The sequence below is a fragment of the Camelus ferus genome, chromosome 3 (genome assembly GCF_009834535.1).
Source record: "Camelus ferus isolate YT-003-E chromosome 3, BCGSAC_Cfer_1.0, whole genome shotgun sequence".
Lineage (NCBI taxonomy): Eukaryota > Metazoa > Chordata > Mammalia > Artiodactyla > Camelidae > Camelus > Camelus ferus.
In genome coordinates this window covers 73,263,627-73,283,911 of record NC_045698.1, presented here as the reverse complement: position 1 = coordinate 73,283,911, position 20,285 = coordinate 73,263,627, and the positions used below count along the sequence as shown (strand labels likewise).

General features: G+C 37.3%; 1 long non-coding RNA gene across 1 annotated transcript in view; it reads right to left on the bottom strand.

Annotated features, from left to right (window-relative positions):
* Nucleotides 1-4,175: 4,175 nt before the first annotated feature.
* Nucleotides 4,176-20,285, bottom strand: part of LOC116662643 — a 40,618-nt gene continuing 24,508 nt past the window's right edge. Inside the window, exons 2-4 of the long non-coding RNA XR_004318622.1 lie at nt 13,955-14,006; nt 9,054-9,168; nt 4,176-4,843 (exon numbers count right to left, since the gene is read on the bottom strand). This is a non-coding gene — a long non-coding RNA (uncharacterized LOC116662643). The remainder of the gene's footprint in view (nt 4,844-9,053; nt 9,169-13,954; nt 14,007-20,285) is intronic.

The following is a 20,285-nucleotide window of genomic DNA, read 5'->3' as shown; positions in this document are numbered from 1 at the left end:
TGAAAGGCCAGGTCAGAATGACTACCTACTCTATCAATAATCCAATTTTAAGAAGTTCAAATGTATGCCCGGAGATCATTATGAGGTCTATACAAACATTTGTTAACCTGCATGCATAAATGATCAGGTTGGTAGATAGTTTCCAATGGGCTAAAATTTGGTATAAAACATTATTTAACTGTGCTATTTGCTTTGTTACATTTTTAAAAGTTTTTAAATTATTTGAAAAATTATGGTTTTAAATATAAATTTTGCAAAACCCAAAGCTTCTCAGGAATTCCAGCGGTACCTGAACAATTCTTTAAAAATGATGAATCAAATTAGCCCTCAACATCACAGACTATGAAATTTAAGCCCTGTGAGGAAACCTGGAAAGACAGAGGAGGTCTAAGATGAGAACACACGTCCCCTTGTCTCACAGCTTGTGACTCTTTTCACTTGGCACACTGCTAAATTTTTTTCTTAGGACCAAATAATGAAAGCATGTCAAAATTTTTGACCTGGTAAGCTTAATTTTCAGGTCTTCCAATAGAGTTTATGAAACATACTGTAATATCTTTACAGTTATTTCTATAGCGTCTGTAAAAGGATGTTAAAATCCAGAATAAACTTCTAGTTGCTAGAAGTAGCTGATATTAGAATAATTTTGTAGTAGGAAAAAAAGCCAAAACCCCCCATATCTCTTTTACACCCAACTGGATACCTGTTTCTGAAATGAGACATACTGGTCCATCTCATCTGCGAGTGTGTAATCTCCAGGGAGTCAGGGGTCCTCTGTCTTGTTTTCTTTGGAATCACCAGTATGTCTCATTCCAGAACAGTGTGTGGCACACAGTAGGTGTTCAATAAGTTTCTGCCGATGTTTTAGCAAAGTAGCCAGAGAAATCAGCTCAGGACTTAATTCCAAGTGGCCTTTGCTTAGGTAGAATTCATAAATGAAAAGTTATAAGGGCCAATTTATTGGAGGTCAAAGTTCTTACAGTATTATCATTTAGTGTGTAGATTCAGATCTTAAAGTCGTTTCCTATCCAACTTTAAAGAGCTGAGAGACCATTTTTATCCCTAACACCGCTAAAGTTTTTCAAGTTTTCTAATTCAGGTGTGATGAAACTGCATTGTGAATGGCCAATCCTGATTTTAATAGTGTCTCCATTTCACTTAGGAGTGTTATTCTGAAACTTTAGCTATTCATGGCTTATATCCTAAATACGGAGAGACAGTAGACTCTGATTTGTCTCAGCTGCTTGTGGTTGGCACGGATGTGCAGGTATACAAATGCTGGCCCATTTTCAGTGGATGTCATTGGTAACCTCAGTTTCATTTATTCAGCTTAGTTTGTTTGCATTCCTTGGAATCTGGGTGTGTGTTGTAAAAACTAAAGATGGGGAAAATTATAGAATCAAAACTCTATTTGTATGTTAATTATATCCAGCTGCTATTCCAAGTTTTTGTCCTGTTCAAAACCTGTCTCTCCTGTCTCCTCCCCCCACCTCTCTCTTTTAAATAAGAACCTGTCTTTTAAGACTCTTTGTTTGGTATTATGGATATCACTGATTTAGTGTGCAATTTACTTTGCCCCTGAGATTAGCTCCTCTCTTTCTTCCTTATTCCTGGGCTGCCACTCCTCGTCCTAACAATGGTCCTTTATTCCTTCATGCCAACGCCTTACTGTTGTGCTCATGTGCTGGATCATTGCCAAGGGTGAAACTCTGAAAACTTTATGGAAGTGCTGACGCCAGTAAAGTTCCAAATGGAAGAACATAATAAGAATATGATCTTAAGTTTCTAGGAACTGTTCAGTCTCATAATGACACTGATAAGAGTTTTCCTCAATGGCTTCCTTTAATGGAGTGGCCACTACTCCTCTGTTGAATGATTGCATCTGAATTGTGGGAAAGTTTTGGGAAAATGACAAACAGGATGTAAGTATCGTTGCTCTTTGGAAAAAGACCATTTTGTGGGTTGAACTGTGTCCCCATAAAAGATGTGTTTAAGTCCTAACCCTGGGTACCTAAGAATGTGACCTTAATATGTAAATAGGGTCTCTGAAGATGTAATTAAGTTAAAATGAAGTCATGCTCAGTTAAGGTGGGTTCTAATCAAGAGATACAGAGACAGACACAACAGGGAGAACTCTTGTAATGACAGAGGATTGGAGTGGTTTGTTTAGGAACCAAGAACAACGTAAAGGATTTCCGGCAACACCAAAAGATAAGACAAAGGCCTGGAACAGATGCTCCCCTAAAGCCTTAGAAAGAACATGACCATACTGACCTCTTTTTTGGACTTCTGGCCTCCAGAACTGCAACAATAAATTTCTCTTATTTTTTGTGGTAATTTGTTATGGTAGGCTGAGGAAATGAATACATTCATGAAGTTAAAAATGTGGATGACCTGAAGAGAATGAATTTGAGTTGTTTCAGTCATTATATTCTGATCTCTTTCCCAATAAAACTTTTGAATAAGTTTCACAAACCATATATATATATATATATTATGTTTTCTGCTTTCTTCCTCTATTATCTGGCAGAAGCCTCTCCCTATCTCCCACTTAGCTGAGGTCCTTGGCCCCCTTCCAGTGCCCTCTGGGAGCTGCCTTTTCATTCCTGACCACTCTCTCCCTTGGCGATGCCTGAGCTTAGTACGGCACACTCAGGATGGCTCCTGTGACTCCCTTTCTTCCTCCTCTCCTCCTCTCCTTACTAAACAGTCTTGCCTAGTGTCACATTCTTTCAGAACCTTGAGTCTTGCCAGGAAACATGTGATCCGGTCTGCCAAGTAAATATTGGGTCACTGCATAAGTGACCATTGCTGAGTTAAGATGTAAGGTCTCATAAGCAATGTGTTTGTTTTAATAGAGTCAATCTTCAGGCATAACTTGGGCAGAAAAAATAAGGCAAGAAGGGGAAATTTCACAATGGGGAGGGTGTGGGTGACAGGGAGGCCAGATATCTTGGGGCAAACACACCTGTCATGTCCTTTGGGTTGTATCACATGGCCAACCGCCTACTGTCCCCCCGTCTTTGAACTCTGCTGGTGGGAGTTCGAGTACTGTCCCAAGGGCAGGCTACAGGAAGAAGCGCCCAAGAGCCTAAATTGAGCACACTCAGATAATTGCCTCCTGAGTAGGAAAGGCTTAAAGTCTGTTCACAGTCCTTGGGCTGTTTTTATTTTACTTTCTCTGTAATTGGAGATTTTTTTTAAAAAACACAAAATTCCTCTTTCGTGAGGTGCTTCCCTCTACCACGAAATGATACGAATGAAAGCATGATATATGTAACAATGACATATGAAGTCTCCTGCTGCCGCTGCCACCGTTACACTCCAGACCTCTTAATTCATCAAACATCCAAATAAAGAGTTACTAAGTCTCGTTAGTACTGTAGTGTATGTATATACCCCAAACATTTCGGGGTTCGTATGTATACACCTCAATAATTTTGGGGTGTGTGTGTATACACACATACACCCATACACAAATATATACATATATTATTATACTTCAGTGCTACTAAATAATCATTTGTCTGTAATTTTATACTTTGATTCAAGTTTTGACTGACTTGAAAGAGCAATTAAGATTTTTTTTCCGCCATTGTACAGTCACAGCCCAATTCAAAGGCTAGATGCCCAAAGCTAATTGCATATCTACTGTGACTTAGTCTTACACAACTTTGCATTTTTCACTCTGTTTTCTGGGGTCCAGGTGATTGAATATCTGTCTTCTCTCATTGAGCACCTACTCAGGAAACGGCTCCATGAAGGTAATGCCTCTGCAACAAGATTTAAATAATGACAACTCCTACTGATTTTCTGCCACGGTAAATAGCTGTAAGTACTTTTTGAAATAATAATGCTGGACTAAGTGTTCATCCTCAGTTAATCAATGTGAAAATATCCTAGAACTCATTCAGGTCTAAAAATCCAGAAGGTATCAATCTTGAAAGGTTTTTTTTTTCAGGTAAAATGCAAATTTCCTTCTATTTCTGTCATGGCCGACAGGATTCCTAAGGCTATTACCAACAAGCCATTGTTTATTGACAGATAAAACCAGAGTCTTCGATAAGGGAATCTGGAGCCCGGAGGTTTGAGTTCAAATTCCAGCTCCTCTATTCCAAAGCAAGGTGCCTTTGGGCAAATTACTGAACTTCTTTTTCCTTGATGTCCTTATTCGTAAAATGGAGACAATAATAGTACTTACCTCATGTGGTTGTTGTGATGATTGAGTGAGTTCACACAGATGAAGCGCTTAGCATGGTGTCTGGCACTTAGGAAGCACTTAGTAAGTGGTAGCTATTATTTTTATTAGTAGTGTGAATTTTTCTTGATTTAAAAGGAACTACCCCTTCAGATTCCTAGGTGAAGCTGGAACTTTGGTCAAGTGGATTTTTCCTGCTGAAAAGGAAGGCTCCTTCTTGCAAATGAGGGCTTATAGGAAGACATCTTTAGGGCATAGAAAAGTGTGGCAGAGAGCAAAGTGGGCAAAAGCTGAGTGGCTGAGGAGGACCGTGCAGCGGCAGCAAAGAAGGGGTTTCTCTTCCATCAGTAATGGCCTGAACTGATCTCCGACTGCTCCTGAGTCGCTGGCTGCATCAGATGTGCATAGGGTAATATCAAGATCAATGCTTTAGGCAAGCAACTGGCTGTGGGAAGCAAGTGGATTAGAAAACATTTGGCAAAGTTCAGGTATTTGCTAATATATTGTCTTACAGAATGCCAAAACCAGGCCAACAAACAAAAGGATTATCCAAAAAGTGACGTTTGTTACCAAGTTGGAGACGAGCCCAGGTTCAGGAGAGGAAATCAGGTCAGAGTGCAGGGAGGCCGAGTCAGGAGACCAGTCCTGTGCAGAAATGAGATTGCTGTGGAATTGTATCTCACCAGGCCATGAGATTCAAAACGCCACATTTGTAAAAATTACACAAAATTACCCTTAAAAATTCCTTTTATCCTTCATAAAGTTTAGTATAGGTGGTTTGATGCATACAACCCTACATAGTATATGTAAAATACATAAAAAATTCAACAGTATCTGAAAATTAGTATAAATACAAAATATAATTTTATAGCCTTTTATAATATTTAAAACGGAATCCTGAGCATGGATACTTGAATTCATGTAAGTTAAATGCACCTAACATTCTTAAAGCTGTGGTCAGGCCCTGGGCTAATTTCTATTCTCTGGGCTCCAAGTTCTACCATTTTTTCTTAACCTGCATACTTCTTCATGCATATTGAGACCTAAAGACTAATGTTTTTGTTACTGTTTTTGTTTTTGCAGCCCCCTCCACCCCCAAGAAGAAAGGCAGTTGGTAAAAAGTGATATAACATGTGCGTACTTTGTTCTCCAAGGTTTTAAATATTCTAGGCAGTTGAATATCAGTTTTAACAAAGGTGCCTCTAGGAAAGTAAAAACAGAAATTCTTGCATCCATGTCTATTTCTAAGAGGGATTGGCAGGGTTTCCACATTTTAGGAGATTAGCAGAAACAAAAAAAATCACATGTGCCATCACTTTAATATAGGTCACCGAAATGACGGAGAATTTCTGCTCAAACCTTCTTGGATGCTTACTTCCTAGTGAGAATAGAGATTGTTTATACAGAAAAAGCTTTAAATATTGAATGAGAAACCAAATGACTGTGGTGTGACTGAGAGGATATCAGGGAATCCTTTGCCCCCATACCTGGTCTATAATAAATATAGAATTTTATTGTGAGTGATTTTTTTGTTTCAAGGCTAGTCCTGCTTTGGTGGGGTAACACATTACACTTAACAGTAACTATGCTACAGACAAGGTAGACAAACCTCCATTTCTTCTTACTGGATGATGTAAACCTGAGTTTCCAACCTCCCTTGTAGTTAGGTTTGGACTAAAGGAATGTCAGTGAAGGGATGCCTACCACTTCCAGGTCTGGACTTAAAATTCCCTGCCTGATCTTCCAATGTCTCATTCTGTCATTACAAAATGGAAGCAGCCTGAACCCTCATTTGGAGGGAAGCCTCCTAGGAGACCTTCCCCCTCACATCAGACTGTACACATAACAAATATACCTTTTCATTGTTAAGCCTTTGGGATTTTGAGGTTGTTTGTTATAGTAGCTAAGGTTATTTATTCAAATAGAGACATTTATATCAGAAGTAAAGTACTTCCATTAAAAATATATATATATATATGTATTAGTCAGCATTGAATTAACTGTTGAGAAATAAGTAGTGGGGAAAATGACACTGGAGTCTGGGAAGAAGGCTGTCCCTGTGACACAGTGGCAAAATATTTAGTACAACTGTTACCTGCAATAAATTGGAGGTTGGAACAAGTCCCTATTCAGCCTGCAGCTTTAAGGGTAATGGTTGAAATGAATCAGAGCATCAGTATGGGCCAGCTATTATAGGCTGTATTTTCCAAAGTATTACAAAAAGAGATGGGCTCAGGAAAGAACTGGCTGGTTTACAAACATAAATGAAAGGGAATAGATGGAGTCCAGAACTGTTTGGTTGAAAAAGCTGTTTCTAAATCCTAAACAGGAGAAGTTAGGTTGAAAAAATTGTTAGTTGAATCAAGCAACTCAAGGCAAAAATCAGATTAAGGGAGTGTGCCTCCCTTAGCTGACCATCACCTAATTCCGGCTGGTGGTTTACTGATAAGGAAGATTACCTCATCCTCCAGGTTGCAGATAGCCTCAAGATAGCCATCATTAAATTGGAAGAGAGAGGCACTGAGACTGAGAAAGCAAAGTAGCAAAGCTCATTTAAGAACTGTACTTCAGAATGTTGGAAGTGTTTACCTGCTCATGGCAAATGTATTGGAAGCCTATTAAGCTGTTGAGGGAATTGTATTGCCAAAGAAACAGTGAATCCAGACTGAAAAATTCCTTGCTGCTTGAATTTTAAGTAACTCTTGGGTCCTGTAGCAAATGCTATCACTGCACCATCCTTATTTCCCCAGCCTACCCCAGCAAACAGCTGACACATCCCAGGCCTTTATCTCTCTGCTCTGGGGGACTTTGCCTCCAGGCTGCTTGGAATTAGTGCCCCAGGAGTGAGCTTAAATCAAAGAGAGGCAGGAGTTTCTGTACCTCTCATGGAAATTGTGTTCCACATAGTTTCTTAGAGGGTCCTCAGAGGTTTTGAGCTCCAGTTTCTCTACTAAAATCTCCCTTGTGGTAACCTACTCATGAATGCTCCCTTTACTGACTTTCCTTCCTTCCATGTCTTTCTTCTCCACAACTCACAGTGCTTTTCCAGATCATCTCTCAGTTAAAGTGCCTGCACCTAAATCCTTGTTCAAGGATCTTATTTTTAGAGGATGCACATTAAGACAAGTCTCAACCTTCCATGAACAGCAGGCAGGGCTTTAAATGCTCTACAGTCTCTAAAGAGGTCATCATCTGAAACATCTCCATCAGATGTCACCAAGGAGGACAATAAGCAAAAACAGGCTGCCCAGAAGATGGACTCAGGGGCCATGGAGAACAACTGATGAAGGAATTTCTCCCAGTGAATCATAGCCAAATTAAGGAACTGTCCCATCTGTCTAGCAGAACTTTGGAATTGGGAAGGACCATCAACTACTATTTGATTTGTATTCTTCCTCTTTCTAATGGGAGTGTTGATTGCAGTTTTCCTGTCCCTGTTACACCACTGTTTAAGGAATATGCAAATGAGGAACAGATAACTTATCTTTTAGGTTCATTTGTGGCAGCAACTAGATTACTTACATCCAGCCTGGGTGAGAAGACTATGCTTTGCCCAGAGAAATAGGATTTTGCTAGATGTAGTAATCAGAAGACAGTGTGGGAGAAATACTGAAATAGAGATTTGATGAACAGAAGGGATATTTGTGTAACAGACTGATTAGATGTCCATCAATCCTGTTTCATTCTCCTGAGCACAAAAGAAAAATACATTTTTAACTTCCACTAAAGTGATTTAGGGGTCATGGACTATGGGCAAATGTGCTGTCTGCAACTTCCAGCCCTGGTCATAATGTTTCCTGTATCATTGTCCATGCTCTCTCTTCCCTTTCCTTGATGAAAATGTAGGCCATCTGTGGAAGACGGTGGCATAACAAAGGTGGAAGAAACTTTTATCCTGGAGCCACTACTTGGAGATCTGCCCAAGGAAGTTTCCCAAGCTTTCTGGACTGAGATGTAAGCAACAAGTAAACTTTTATTTTGTTAAGCCACTGAAATTTTGGGATTGTCTGTTATAGCAGCTAATATAACTCATGAGGACTCATAGAGACACACATATTAGTGTATTTATTCTCTTGTTCTAAGATATGCTTAGAACTTGCTTTGACGGTAGAGAGGGCAGCTAGAACATGATGAGATCAGTGAACATTTAGCAAGGGAGCGATTGCTTCTGAAAGAAATCACTTGATTTCCATACCATCAGATGAAAATCACTTAATTTAAGCTCTTTGTTGCTGAGATAAATATCCAAACATTAATTCATAGCAAATTTTAATTCTGAGCAATTTTAATCTTTGTAACAAAGGTTGACCTATTTCTCTTATCCCTTTTCCTCAAGACATATTTCCTATCCTTCTGCTGTACCCAAGAACAGACATGCTATAGTGATTATATAGGTAATAATACCACAGCTGTGTTTCCCCAGCGCGAATGCCATCAGCTACACCAGACTTCCTAAATTTCTTTCCTATAGATTTTTCCTATTACTTTTCTCTATGGCAACAGCCCTAGAAATCTAACCCCCCTTTTATTTAGAAAAACCAATTTGATTAGAATATAAAACCCTGAATAAATTTGGTCTTAAAGACATATTTGATATTATCTTTTCTTTGAATTTCATTTTTAATGACAGTTTCACTCTGAACTCTATAAAACATGAAAATGAAGTTCTAAATGTTAAATACTAACCATGTGTTTGAGATAGTTGGAGGGGAGGTAGGGATCTCAGGGCGTTTGGATCTATACAACAACAGATGTAAAGATCAAAAAGGGAAAATCAGGAGTACGAATGTAGGGAAAATACTTTGAAGTGTAAGTGTCTTTTACCAGAGGAAACCAATTTTCTCAATTTACTCACATAATACTGGAATGAACAAACCCTCAGCGTGCTTGAGCTGATGCTGAAAGGTTGGTAAACACGCTGACTGACGGAAGAGTGTGCTGTTAGTTCTCTCCCTTCTCAGTCTCTTTCACTACATGAGGAGAATACAAAAAAACAAACAAAACAACAAATAAACAAAAACAGAAACACGGTTTGGGAAGATGGCTTCGTACTACTTAGAATTCTGAGTAAAAGGACAAATGGGACATTTTAAATAACTGCATATGTCTCTGTAAGCAATGATCAGTCAGCAACTCTAAATCTTCATGCGTCTTCATGTCTTAAGTACTATTATGGAAGTAGATTTGTAAGACACTATCCTATTGCTCTGAATAAAAAATTTTAAATTTTTTGTGGTTTAGCATTTATAACTATTGTCCAAAATTTTAGTAATTTTTTATTGCCCTTATTTAATGAGTAATAATTACTATTTGGAGATCTTCAAAGGTTGCATGACTAAGAAACCCCAGGGAGTCTTAGGGCAAGAGTAGCATGTGGTTTTAGAGCCTTTTTTTAAAAGAGGTTTCAGGATCATCTGTTTCCTTTGGCTTCTCTGGAACGACCGTGGATCACTTTGCCTCTTCCTTTGGTGTGTGTGTTCTGGTGATCTCAATGAACAACATGTTGGACTCTGTGAATTTGCTTCCATATGGAACAAGTTAGCAGCTATTTAATTTCTAAAAATGTTTATGAAGTCCACAGCCCATTGTTATTTTTAGAGACACTCGTTCAGATCTTTGCCAGACGGTTATTTCAGGACTCCAGAGATTCTTTATGAAACTCCTCCAGAAAACACACCACCTCAAAACTATATTGAGTTATTGTAAAGATTAAAATTAAAGTATTGATTCTTTGTCTTGTTTACATTAACTCTCTTCTAATAGAATTTGTTTGTAGTTAGCCACATGACAAACAGATATTCTTAAATTTAAAGATTTGCCTATAAGCTTATTTTGTTTTATAATCAATGAGTGAATTATATTCACAATTGACTAAAAAGTGTATATGATAGTTTTAGGAATCATGTAAATCATTAGATAAACTTACCCCAAAAAAGCTAATTTAAACTCTTCTGTTTTTAGCATGTAAAGTGAGCCTTAGAGACAAAATTTCACTTATGCTTGTGTCAGGTTTCTGATATCATGGTCCTTAGGTGATTTAATTTTTCTTCTTGGCTGATTAGCTCAGAGTTACCCATTTGTTGAAGGAATTGGCACTAGTTAGTATTCAGCCTTCATTACTCCTTCTGAAAGCTCCTTGTGGTTAAATGTTGAACACTCACAAAAAGCTGATAGGTATTTAAACGTGAAAATGAATCCTTATAATTAGATTTACTCTTTTTAATCAAGGATGCAAAATACTGTTTCTTGTTCTCAATGAAATTTAGAGGATGAAGTTGAGAAAATGTAAAAGTAAATGCATCTGGTTTCTGCCTATTTGAAAATCTGAATCTCTCTTGAATTGTTCTTATCTGATAATGTTCTTCTCATTACATGATTACTTAGTTGTAGCTGGAAGGGAATATTTGAATTATAAAAATGCCAATCTGGTGGCATGAGAGAAACATTGTGGTGACGCTTATCTCTGGGTGGCAACTTAGGGTAAAACAATCGTGGAAAATGGAAATGCCATGAGAAAGGAAGTGGGAAAGGAAAATGACTCATATAAGGAAGTGTAATTTGGCTTCTGATTAAGTTTGGAGTTCCAGGGAACTTAGTCATTTTTTACACATACTACCTGTTGGAAGACATCATAGGCAAAATAGTAAAATGAAAGCTCTTTTTATTTCTTTTTAAAGTTGGTAGAGATTCAATGGAGATTTTTTTCTTATATCATTAATTTTAAAACAAAATGAATTTGTCAGTCTCAGGAACCTCAATCTCTCTATGATGAAAAATAATTTTGTTTTGATTTATGCATTTAATATTTCACACTGGAAATGTAAAACTACAGCAGTTATTTTATAGTGACTGAGATCAGGAAATATGGAGGTAATTCATTATATTTATTATTTTTCTTTATAAAACTATAAATCAATGTTATTGAAAATTAAATGTATGGTCTACTGTAGGGGCATTTCAGAGATATAACAGTACTTTCCATAAGGCTTTCTAGGATCTGACAGAAACTTGAATTATTCATAAAAGCCTTGTATTTTCCTTCAGCCAAATCAAATTAATAAAACAATTTCAATCCCAAAAGCTACTAATGCTCTGTGAACAAAAGAAGAGAACAAAAATCATGAATTTATCTTCCATTTCTTTTTGAGTTTTGTATACTGGGAATCACCAAGACCACAAGAGTAGATCTAAAAAAGAAGTCAGAGTACTGAGTGCTATATCATTGTTACTTTGCTAGTTTAACACACTAGCATGATAATGTTTGTTCTTCCATTGTCATTGTACTTCCAAGGAAGACTATTCTTGTAGTAAAATTATATAGCTGCATTCTAGTTTTCAGGATTAATTATCATCCTGCATCCAAAATGTTTTGAAGTCTTTTGTGAAATGGAATCATAACATGTGATAAGATAAATATAATCAGCTATATAAAATAAATGCAGAAAGGAACAGGGGTACTACGTCACTGGGTATACTAGATAAACTATTTAGTTGGCCACTGAACTGAACTGATTAGAAGTTTTTGGCATCCACGGCAAGAGGAAAGTAAGTTGATTATATAACCTTTCTTGTTTAATCTCAAAGCAAGCATTTTTATTAGTCTGTGGAGAAAAAATTATTTCAGGATGTAAACTCAAAGAGAATTTTTTATATCTTTGTACAAGGGACTTTTAATAATAAAGTAAACAATGTCTTTAAGTCCAGCTTCATCTTATAGAAATATTATTCAAATTGATCATTCTTGAATCTGTCCTCTTTGAAGGCTGAGGATGTAATATTAAACCATAACTCAGTGAAGGCATTCCTATGGGGGCTCTGATAAAGTATAAGTATTTCACTTGTTGAAGATCTGGCTTAATACAGGGATACAGCTGGGAGAATCCAGAAGGGGGAAGTGCTTTCAAATCTCCTCTGGTCTCTCTCAAATTCAGATGCTTTAAGCAGGCCTCTAGTAAGTGCTGGATCACAGTTAATTTCAGGATACAGTTCTCAACCAGAAACCCACATACAGGAGTGAGGTACAGTTGTGCTATTACAAAACCCAATATGCACTCTCACCTGCTCAGAAAGCACAGCAACTCCGATGCTTGGAGACTATGCCAGTGTTTTCCAAATCTTCCTATTTGCCTAGCTGTTGTAAGCACAGGGCATGATGGATTCAAATCAGCCAGAAAAATGTTTATCGTACCTGTGGAAAGTCCAATTTCTAAGCAGAACTATATTTTGATAACCCTGCCAGGAAAAGAAACCTGCAAGATACATACAACATACCTAAATCTGTGGAATGGTATTATTTGCAAACATCTTTTTAAATGTTCGAGGATGCCTACCAGATGTTACCAATTTTGATGGACATGAGACCAAGTGACCCCTTTTGATTTTTACAAATTGATGAGTCCAATGCTTAAGGTCTTTGTTTTATTGTCAGATAAAATTCAACTCTTTGGCCACCGTAAAGAAGGATGTTTGGCATCTTGTTTGCTGTAGTTTATTCACTGAATGGCTCTATCATATCGTGTATTTGAAAAGATAAAAGCAGTGAGGCTAGAGTGCAGCACTCTTAGAGACCACTTTAAAATTAGACAAGTGGTCACCATGATGCCCATGTCTACTCATACACTCATGGTCTAATGGTCATATCAAATTTGGGCTGTTTGTCCCACAGACTGAAGACCGCCAAGATAAGAGGGGGTGAGGTTAAGGTATTGGAAGTTGAATAATGGTGCTGGAAAGCAGTTTGTGGCTTAGAGTTTAAAAAGCATGTCCAACAGATCAAGCAGTTGAAATAAAGAACACAGAAAGTATCCATTTGTAAAAAGCTGGCTCTTCTGAAGGACTCTGATTTCTAATTTTATCAAGATAAGAACGTGGTAAGTAGAGATTAGAAATAGTCTGGGGAACAAGAGTGGAGTCTCTTAAAATCACTAAAGTGATTTATCTAGTACTTTGTCTGTCTTGGATATTGTTATTGTCTTCCATCAACTGTATAAAATGTGGAGACAGTCAGGTGAATTTAAGTGGAGATTTATGCATCTATTAATTCTTCCTCAAAAGTCAAAGTATAAATAACCATTTATCCAAATCTTCATTGTTTTCTCTATGCCTGAATTTGAAGCTTCTCACTGAAATCTTACATGTTTTATAAAATGTATCACATATTTTTAGCATATATATAAAACATCTTCTATATTTATTATATGTATTTACATATGCTGACAAATTTTTGAATATGGAAGTAAGAGCAATGTGTTAGTTTCCTAGGGCTGCCATAACAAATTTCCACAAGTGGGTGTCTTTAAACAATAGAAACTTATTCTTTCCACAGTTTTGGAGGCTACAGTCTGCAATCAAGGTGTTGCCAGGATCATGTTCTCTACAAAGTCTCTTCTTTGCCTCTTCTAGTTTTTTGGAGCCACAGATGTGTCTTGACTTGTGGAAGTACAACTTCAACCTCTGCCTTGGTCTTCACATGGTCATCTTCTTTCACTGTGTCTCTCCTTCTCTTTTTATAAGGACACTGGTTATATTAGATTAAGGGCCTACTCTATTCCAGTACGACCTCCTCTTAACTGAATTAATTACATCTGCATCCAGATAAGGTAACATTCTGAAGTAATGTCAGTTAGAACTTCCACAGATCTTGTGGGAGGACATAATTCAACCCAAAACTAGGGAATATTTTGGGTTTTTTTTTTTTTTTGGTGGGGAGGGGAAAAGTGTCATTCTTTATAGAATCAAGAATATGTAAGGCCATACCTTTGTTTTCCCTGATAGAAAACAGCCAACACAGGGTTCACTTCTCAATTACCTGTGATTTGAAAAGGAAAGGTAGAGATTAGTGGACAAATTGGTGAGATATACCTTCTATCCTGACTTCTTCATTTTGCTGTAAACTCATATTCTCACCCATCCAATTGTGGAGTCAGAATCAGGAATAATGATATTGAAAATCAAAGTACATTTAAGGAAGAAGGAAATAATTTCAGCAGAGCTAGGGTATCAATTTGAAGAGTGAAAATAAAATAAACCTATAATATTAATTGATCATTAGTGATGATATCTCTTAGATAGCCCAGAGGGTGCCATTTATACTATAAAGATATAGAGAATGATTTTGACCAGCTATTTTCATCGAAGTTTCAAACATTTATCTCTATAGGAAGAGCCCATGGGAAAACAATTTTCTGATCTAAATCTCCTTTGTATGGAAGGAGATGTGGTTCACCATTCATTAGTTTAATGACCTTGGGTAAATAAGCCCATTAATCTTTGAATTTTTCCTGCTTTTGTAAAAGGGGAATAATAGTAACTTAGTCATTAATTTAATAGGCACTTTACTATAAAAGCTGTTTATACACTATATTGTAATATACACAAATGTTAGAATTTATTTCTGGACAGTGTCTCACGGAGCCTTCAACAGGCAGCAAAGCATAGCACTTGTGAGCACAGGTACTGAGTAAGACTGATTTGGATAGAATCTCAGCTCCACCATCTACCAAGGTGTGATCTTAATCTCTCTGTGTCTCTGTTTATTATCTGTAAAATGAGGATAGCAGTATTTACTTCCTGAGTTGTTAAGAGGACTATGCATGTTAATAGATGGGAAGCAACTAGAATGGTACCTGGTACACAGCAAACACTCAATAAATGCAAACTGAGGATGATTAACATCAACTCTGGCATTCAGGTCTCCCCAGTGAGTGCTTAGAACATACACTTTTTAGAAGACAACAAAATAGGTTCCAAAAACACAGGATGTTAATCAACTCAACTGAAACCAGCCTTAGCAAAGGGAAACGGCCAAATTTAGTGCTGCCCAAATAATGTCAATGGTTTCTCTCCACCGGCTAACTTTGCCTCTTCTGCTGCCTCCTTTCTCATGTCTGGCAGCAGCCAAAGAGCTGCAATGCACTGATTTCAGAGTCTTCATCATTTTAAAATAAACCCTATAGAAAATGAGTGAGCTCTACCATGAAGCTTCCACAACAAGTCTAAATTTCACTGATGTAGCCGTTTTGGTCACATCTCATTCTTGGCCAATCCCCATGGGCAAGGATGGATCATGTGCTGACTGCCTTGGAGTGGTTCAGAGATTGAGACAGAAGGAAGGGTGGAAGCTGAAATGAAATTTAGGGCTGTTGAAGAAGGGAGGCTGGATGTTAGCGAAGCAAGTGCCAACTACCCTTTGAATGCCAGAGCATCTTGGACAGTTGCCTAAAATACCCTTGACATGATTAATGTGTTAAACTAATGATAAGAAAATTGTATCGTATGGAAGTGTAGATAATATTCTGAACAAGTACTAGGAGATGATATGCCTTGAATCATTCTAAATACAACTCTCATTAATTTCAGGCATCTAAGCTAATGATTTCCTTATGTCTGTTTGCATGAGGTAATGATTGAGGATATGACCACCTTTATTCCTTTCATTGCAAAATTTGGATTCAAGCTAGTCATAGAATTGAAAGGCTAATTTAGATGAACCTCTATGAATGCTTCTACTCTAAAAAGCCACTAACGTTTGTTAATTGTTCTTTTCATTTAAATATGATAGATTGAAATGTTTAAAATCAATTTTCAAGTGGTTTAGACATTGAAATTGGCTTTGATTTTTTAGCATGCTTTTATTCTTAAATGTGTGTTATACTGTTAATATAATAGGAAGCAGATATTTAAATTGAATTAAAAATGGCTTGACAGCTAAAAAGGAATAATTATGATTTAAATAAAAACAAAACTGTAGACATGTATTTTTGTGACTATAATTTTTACAGAAACTCACTTTCATGACTATGGACTTTATAAAGTATAATGTAAAAAAGTGACTACAATTACATTTACATAAAACATCATGAATACAAAGAAAGAGTATATGGTGCCAATTTTTCCACACTATTCTACAAAATTTGGGTTTTACTATATTACTATTCTCTAGAGGGAAAAAAATGCTTTAATGTAAAAGTATTAGCTAGCCATAAAAGTGTTACAAAAACTTTAAAATTAGTAATGTAAATGGCTTTCCCAGTTCTTCCCTGCAAAGTAAAAATAAAAAAAAAAAGCCAACAAATTGGAAGCAAAAAAGTCTTTGAAAAAATCACAGAGCTAGATATTGCATTGATGTATGGGGCACTTCCAGCAAGAATACATCCCAAAACATCATGAGAATTGTCTATTAACACAACAGTTTACTTTGTATCTCGTGGATCTACGTGTTTCACTACATTTTGATAGGTTTATTTATACAAATTATAATCACTTAAGGACACAAAAAGTTACATGGTTTAAGGATTTCAAAGAGGGAGAGATGTCTTTAACTTTCATCAGAAATTTTGTAACTGATTATTTCAAATCGGGGTGTGGGCATTTATAAAAACTCCTTGAGAGAAAGAAAAGTGCTTCTTATATGCTATCCAAGTTGGCTGCTGTGTTGCTTGGAGTTCAAGAATAATAACCAGGAGTATGCCTGCTACAATGCCTTTATTACTAAATCATTGGCTAACTAACAGTCATTGGCAAACTATTCTCTATTGTACTATGACTTGGTGTCTGAGGACAACAGTCTGCTTCAAGACACCAGACTGAGGTGGGTGGTGTTTTCCTATCTTTGGCGCAGCTAGCTATCCCAGCAAAACTATATTATGGGAATCTGTCTGTTCTCTCACAGTGAGGGAAAATTTCCAGCCAATACATTTGATTGTTCTTGTGTAAACAGCCCAAGTATTCAAAGGAACGACTTGACATCATGTTATGTGAAACCAGCTCCTGCCTGTTTCTGCTGGATACACCCAGCTCAGAGAGCTCTTTGTTAAATTACCTAGGGTCTGGGAGACAGGGCACTTTCAGCATGGCCATAAGAGTCATTAAAATACTGAATTACTTCTGTACCAGTTGGTGAATAGCCAAGGTCTTGAGTAGCCTTCCTCACCAACATCCCCTGGCCATCTTCACCTAGACCCTGGGCCCCTTCACCTCTCCATGATACAGCAACTCAAGGTGTAATTCCTGGCAGAGCAGAGGCCCTCTGTTCCACTGCTACAAGCAGCATCTGCTCTAATTGGCCAGTGCCTATGTGCTTCTGGCTGTTGAATCTATTGAATCCCACCCTGAAAAGAGCTAGTGAAATATCACTTCACATTAGTTGAAGAACAGAAATCAAAAACCTCAGGACAATGATCAAAACAGAGCAAAGGGACTGCAGCAGGAAACCAGGTGGCCTTCAGATCCCCCTGCTTCTTTAAGGACAGTCTTCCTTCCTCATTCTTCCTGCATCCACTTTTGGAGTCGGTTCTGTTTACAATTCTTCTTAGGGCTTACAGTGATTGCTCTCAAGTTCCATGGTGGAGCATTTCTGCTAATGAGCATATGCTGGAAATGTGTGGGTAGGATTGTAACAACCCACCCACTTTTAAGCTTATTTTAGAAGATGCAAACATTAGAAAATGAAAATTAATTAATGAGCAAATTAAGGCAAATGCCAAACATCATGGATTTGAGATTTATGTATTTCCTTTTTTCTTTTGCCTTTCTATTTTCTTTTAAAAAACTAAATTACAGTGTGTCTCTAGTGACTTAAAACCCTCTGGTAGCTTCCCATTGCTCTGAGAATGAAATCCTCACCCCCTATCATGACCTGCAAGGTTCTCCACAATCTGGCGATGGCTGTTCTCTGTGAGCCGATCTCGCTGGTCCTCCCCATCCTCACTCCACATCTGGCACACTCGCCTTCCAAAGATGCTCTGAGCTGACTCCTCATCTTGGAGCCTTGGCACTAGCTGCTCCCTCTGTTCCAACTCTTCTGTGTGATCCTGTCTGTCATTCAGTTCTTATCTCCATAGAGAGCCACTTCCTGATTGTCCTTTATGATATTGCTCTCCTTTGGTTTATCCATAGCTCCAGTCACTATTTGAAATAATTTTATTATTTGTTCACAGTCTGTCTCCCTCCTCCCGAATGTGAGTTGTGAGTACAGGGACTTTTTTAAGGCTTGTTCACCATTGTAGCCCAGTTTCTAAAAGCATGAGAAGCAGTGTAACACAGAGGAGGCAATACAGAGGAGTGGTCAATATGCAGGCTTTGGAGCTAGAAAACTTGTGTTAGAAACTCAGTCCTACCACCTAATCATTGCTGCTTAACTGTAGGAAGCAGTAGCATCCATGCTGTAGGTTCCTGAGAAGATTAAATGAGCTAATACATTAGAAAATTCTTTTACAACAAAGTCTGGCGCATGACAGACACTATATAAATATTTGATGTTTTTATGTTGTATTGTTTTCATCAGACTATAAGCTCCATGAGAGCAGGATTTTGCCATTTTGTTTACTGGCCAATCCTTAGCACCTACAACGGTATGTGGCTCATGTTGGTACTCAAAAACTCAGGATGTTAAAGTATCTTTTATTCCCTAAATGACATTAACTGTAGGAATTTGAGAGTAAGCTTTTTAAATTTCCTTCCTTATTTCCCCTGACATCTTTAAACACATAATGCCATGGTTAAATATTGGGTTTACTTATGCCTGGAACTTCCCAGTTCTGGTGACTATAGCCTATGTAAATTGCTCCAGTTGTTAATTGATGATAATACTCTTTCTTTCTAAGCTTGGCTGGACCTTAGAAATTCTTCTCAAACCAGTGTTGCAGGATGATGACGCTAATCAGAGTAGGATGCAAGGTAAAACCCACCAACTACCCTAAGGTCTAGGGGATGTGCTGGTTCTAGGACAGACATATATGGAGTTTGTTTCTATTCTACAGTCATTTGATAAACTTTCCTGTCCTTGCATCTCACTGGCCACTCTGATTTCTTCCCAGGACACCATGGGACTTTGTTTTATCTTTTACAGGGTGCTTTACGCTCAGATCACAGATAAGAGGACTATGAGAAATTATTAAATCTCACTGCTTTGATTAAATGTTCTCCACCTGACTAATGGCAGCCGAAGAGGTGCAAACTTGAATTCACTCTACACTCCTGAAGTGTTAACATTGCCTAAATATGAAAATTAAGTACTACTGGCTTCTCTTTAAAAAAAAAAAAAATGTTGTATATATGAAAAATCTCAGAGATGCTGATAAGGGTGTCAAAAACATTCAAAGGAGAAAGCAATTGTTATTTGAAAATCTTACTTTTCTTTACAATTTAATGAGATTTTATTTGTTGAAGTTGCATTCACATTTATTTCTTGCTTTCCGATCCAGGGATTATTTAAATTGGCTGATTGGAGCTTGGCATTAATGAGCTCATAGTCAGGGGTTCGGTTCCCTGTCGTCCTGTCAGAGTCAATTTCAACACAGACAAGGCTGTTCTACAGTCACTGACCCTACTGTCATTCTGTTACCTGCCCCCTACACATGTGGCCAGATGTATACAAGGTAATGGCTTCATTCTCGCATTCAATTCAACAACATTTACTAAACTCTTATTACGATTATTCCACCAACTCTAAGATAACACTGATGATAAGATGCACCACCACTTTAATATTAGGAGTAAAAGAAACTATATTGCATTAAATAAACCCAAGGATCACAACATGTATAGAAACATAAAATGTAAGAAAATACATTTGTCTTAGAATTTGAAAAATATGGTTTGGCGTGTAACTCTTTACCATTACAAGGAAACAACACAGAAGTATATATTTTATACTTTTGATGGAGTCACCTTTAATTTAATACATACTTTATTAGATCTAAAGCTCATTCTCTGTATAAGACTAAACTTGCCCTATATACTGAGATAGTATTCACTCATTTATGTATCTATCTATATTATTTTAAATATATATTTGTTTATATAAAATGACATATTTTATAAATACACAGTTATATATAAATACAGTTGACCCTTGAACAACACAGTTGTTGCATGGCTCCTCTTATACGTGCATTGTTTTCACTAAATATGTACTATAGTACTACATGATCTGTGGTTGGTTGAAACCAGGGATATGGAGGAAGTGGGGATATGGAGGGCTGTCTGTCAAGTTATACGTGGATTTTTGACTATGCAGAGAGTTGGTACCCTTAATCCCCATGTTTTTCCAAGAGTCAACTATATATTATATATTTATGCATAAATA